The sequence below is a fragment of the Phyllostomus hastatus genome, unplaced genomic scaffold (assembly GCF_019186645.2).
Source record: "Phyllostomus hastatus isolate PE091 unplaced genomic scaffold, TTU_PhHast_1.1 phas_scaffold_755, whole genome shotgun sequence".
Classification (NCBI taxonomy): domain Eukaryota; kingdom Metazoa; phylum Chordata; class Mammalia; order Chiroptera; family Phyllostomidae; genus Phyllostomus; species Phyllostomus hastatus.
Window position 1 is genome coordinate 8,998,250 of NW_025334039.1, and position 4,744 is coordinate 9,002,993.

The 4,744-nt window shown below is 42.0% G+C and overlaps 1 pseudogene; it reads right to left on the minus strand.

The window, feature by feature from the left end:
• Positions 1–365: 365 nt before the first annotated feature.
• On the minus strand, positions 366–494 carry LOC123810759 (annotated as a pseudogene).
• Positions 495–4,744: the final 4,250 nt, after the last annotated feature.

The window sequence follows — 4,744 nt, forward strand, 5'->3', positions numbered from 1 at the left end:
ATAAGGGTTAGGTCCTTTTTTGGATTGTTTCCTTTATCATTATGTAGTGTCCTTCTTTGTCTCTTACTACATCCTTTGTTTTAAAGTCTATTTTGTCAGATGTAGGTATTGCTACCACAGTTTTTAAAATTTTCCATTTGCCTGAAATGTATTTTTCATCTTTTTAAGTCTATGTGTATCTTTCATTCTGAGGTGGGTCCTTTGTAGACATCACATATATATCTCTTGATTTTTTTATCCATTCAGCTACAAGAATTTTTAAAACATGCAATATCTGACTATTTAGTCAGGGCCACTAACCTCTTTTCAAGGCTGTCATCTTTTTCTTTTGGTATTTTCCTAGGTTTTTTTCATTTTTTTCTCTTAGATGTTTGTTTCTAATTAGTTGACCATTACATTTCCTAAGTTCTGAAATGGCCAACAGACCATAGAAAGACATTTCTTTAGGACTTTGCAGATGTAATGATTAGGACAGATTATCCTGAATTACCCAGATGGGCCCACGATAATCACATGAGCTGTTACACACAGAAGAGGAAGGCAGAGATTCAAAACAGAAGGACCGGGCCTGTCTTTGCTGGCTTGGAGTTGGAGTGGGCCAGCTGCAAAACATGAAAAGGAAGTGAATTCTGTCACAACCCCAAGTTTGGATGCATCTTCTTCCTCGTGGCCTTCAGTAAAGAATACAATCCGGGCCAAATCCTTGATTTTGATGCTGTGAAGCCATAAGTGGAGAACTTGGCTGGGCAACTATGCCTGAACTTCTGACTCGCTGAAACTGTGAGACAATAAATGAGTTTTGTCGCTAAATTTGTAGTAATTTGTTACAGTAATAACCGAAAATTCAAACAACATGCTTTCTGTCTTTGTCATATAAGGCGTTCTATATTTGTTATATTAGTTATGATATACAATAACAACAACAAAATATACAAAACCTTGGTGCCTAAAACAACACAGGGATGCATCCAGAATAGAGAACTCTTACAACTCAATAAAACAAATAATCTGACAAATAGGCAAAATATTTAAGCAAACAGTTCATAAAGACAGTATGCAAATGCCCAGTAAGTACATAAAAAGATGTTCAACATCACTAGTCATCAGGAGGAATACAAATTAAAACCACAATGAGATATTGCTACTCACCTAGTAGCCAAAATTAAATAGACTGACAATACTAATGGCAGTATTTTCTGGTAGATTGCAAATGTTTTCAGCCACTTTAAAAGACTAGGACAATGTCTTGTAAAGTTAAACATACACTCAGTTATTACACTTCTCAGTATTTACCCAAGAAATGAAAATGTGCCTACCCAAATACTTGTCAGTGAAAGCTTATACCTAATCTGTTAATATCTGTACAGCAAGTGCAATTATTTGTGGGATGTTTCGAGAAATTTAGAGAAACAGAAAATTTAAAAATTGTATGGATGGAGGTGGGTATTAAAGATAAACAACAATATGGGGAGCTATCACTGACAATTGGATTAAAGGATATCTGTGTTACTTCCTCTTTTATTCACTTTCTTTTTCTTTTTTTAATCCTCACCTGAGGACATGCTTATTGATTTTAGAGAAAGGGAAAGGGAGGGAGGAAGGGAGAGAAACACTGATGCAAGAGAGAAAGATCAACTGGCTGCCTTTGCCTTTCATATGCACCCGACCAAGTACCACACCTACGACCTAGGCACGTGCCCTTCCGTTTGTGGAATGACATCCAACCAACTGAGCCTTGCTCTGGAGACCAGACCTAACACAAAGGAAAGGCTTGGCTCAGAGACACCTGGAGGGAGGTAGCTGATGGACATGTATGAGGGATATGAGGGACTCTGTTCTGCTGGGACCCTGAGTGCTCTCAATTATCCAGTCCATGACTGGTGAATCACTGTGTCTGGTAGTTTAACCTGGAGCTATCTGCCACAGTCACATCGATGTTCTGTGTTTCAGGCCCTAGTCCCCACTCCTACCCCTGCCCTGCCCAACAAATTTTGGTCACATACTCTTCAGCAAAGGGGAGGTGGTACCAAAGGCCCATATCCAGCTTGAGTTCAGCTTATGTACTTCAGGCTGCCCCAAAGGAGTTCTCCATGACTTAAAAGTTAACTGCTGCCTCAGGCAACTGGGCACTGAGAATGTGTGCTCTAGACTAGGGTTCCAGGCCCTTATCATAGAACTATGGAATAGTCACAAAGGGGTCCCCAGGGTAGGGGAAGGGACAGAGAGAGGAGGGCGAGTGCACAATCCTGGCCCACCACCCAGCCTAGTAAATCCCTCTATCCTTTTCTGGGTCTTCCTAACATCATATGATAATTTCTATTTATTCCAGCTATAAACCAGATATCTGCTGGATTATTTACTTTTTGGAGATCTCAGCTTGGACCCCACCAATTCCATAGTCTGAAGTTCCCCTAGGAATTGTTTGCAAAATCCCAAAGACTTGCACTCTCTTAGACTCTTCCGTCCTCCATCCCAGCTTCTCTGTGTCACACTTTGTCCTTCCTCACTCCACACAGAGAACTCAGCTCCCATTTCAACTTCTCTCAAAATAATCTCCTTTCACAAAGAAGTGGTGAGCAATGAAGCCTTTACTGAAGATCTTTTTAGTGTGACAATGAACTTGCTGCAGAGCACTCTCCAGAGAAAATAAAGTAAAAATGTCCTCCTATCAATCTTTCTCTGCCAAAGCACCTTTTGGGCTGCGCTGTCCCCAAGAACTCCCAGCTCTTTTTCTTTGCATGCCAGGCCCCCCTCTGCTGGTCGCTCCCACCTCTCCCTCCCAGGTCTCCTCTCTCCCCTAATGTTTTATATCCATGCCCTTTCCTTACACAGAACCATTGAACATTCCCAAACTCATCTCTACCTGGTAGCCCCAAACCTATCTTGAGTGTGAATGGGATGCCTTTTCTGTAGAAGAATCCAAGCTCTTAGGAGTGATGGAATGATATGTACAATATCTTTTATTCATTTCCAGTAACTCCTAAGGTTACTTATGTTGGAAAGATTTCTTGATTTTTCCCACCCAATCTTTCTTTTGACTCCAGTCCGTATTGGTTTCTCAGTATTTTTTTTTAAATTTTAAGATTATATATATTTTGAAACAATTCTAATTTTCTAATCAATATTAAAAGCAAGATTGGGAAAAGTCAACAAACCTTGATATACTATATAAATTATATATACTACATAAATTGCATATACTATAAAGTACATTCCCATGAAGTTAGGTTCATAAAGGATGGAGATAATTGTGCCTTGCAGACAGTTTGGCATTTTTTAAAAAGCCAGGTATTGATGTACAATTTAGATAAAAGGAAACTTCACCCTTTTAAGTTGTAGAGTTCTTTTAATTTTGACTGTTACAGTCAACTTTTAAAATTGGTCAAAAGATTTGAACACTTGAGCAAATAATATATACAAATAGAAAATAAGCACTTAAAAATCCTATTTCAAAATAAAAGGAAGACTTCTGGTCAAGATGGAGGCATAGGCAGACACGGCTCATCCTTCGCACAGCCACATCAAAATTACAACTAAAATACAAAACAACCATCACTCAGAACTATCAAAAATTGATTTGAATGGAAGTCTGACAACTACCGAATTAAAGAAACCACATCCATCCAGACTGATAGGAGGAGTGCAGATACGGAACAGGCTGGTCCCACACCCACATGTGGTGGATAAAAATTCGGGAGGGATATCTCAGGATCAAGCACTCCCAGCCCCACACCAGGCCCCCCAGCCCAGGGTTCCAGTGCCAGGGAAATAAGTCCCCACAACTCCTGGCTACAAAGAAACTGCTAGCGCCCCTAGCAGTTCCTCTTAACCCACACACAGGCTCACCTATCAGACTCATTCCCTCTGAGCTTCAGCACCAGGGTAGCAGCTTGACAGACACCAGTGGCATAAAGGGAGAAACTGAAAGTGTCTCGCATCAAAGTAAGCAGAGGCCATTTCCCTTTTCTAAACCTTCCCCCGACAGAACTGGCAAGCAGTGCTATATCTGAGACTCCATCAACCTGGCTAAGGCTGCCCTGCTTTGGAGATCCCGAGACTCCGCCTCACCTAATTTATGGGCCCACCCAAGCTGCTTTTCTGTAAGAATGGTTGGTCTTGGCTCATACTTCACAACTTCCTAAATCATATTAAACAAGCAACAGCTGGCCTCAGTGAGCCCCAGTACCAGCACTAGCAGCAGGCAGCCTAGATTCACAGCTTATCTTCTCCTGGGAAATCTCCAAGCCCAGCACCAGGAGCAGCCATCAGAGAGGGTGGCCCTGGGCAAAACACAAGTGTAGGCTCACCTTGGTCTGCACCACCTGGGAAACCAGAGCCTGCACACCCAGTGGACAGCTACAGACCATACTGGCGCACCGCCACCCTGCCCCTATGCAGCTGATCTTCCATGAAGGGCAGAGGTTGGTGGTAAGTGGTCGGTCAGTCCTAGCAGCTGACTGGCCTGGGTAAATCCTTCCCATTGACGTGCCAACAGCAATCAAGGCTCAACTACAAGAGGAGGGTGTACTCAGCCTATATGAAGGGTGTACCTCCAGTACCCAGCTTGAGTGATAGGGAAGGCTGTGTCACTGAACCCTACAAGAAACCTACTACCTTAGGCCACACTACCAAGACACTGAGTGAAAGCAGATCTGCCTAATAAATAGAAATAAACTCAGGGAGGCTGCCAAAATAAGGAGACAAAGAAACATGGCCCAAATGAAAGAACAGATCAAAACTCCAG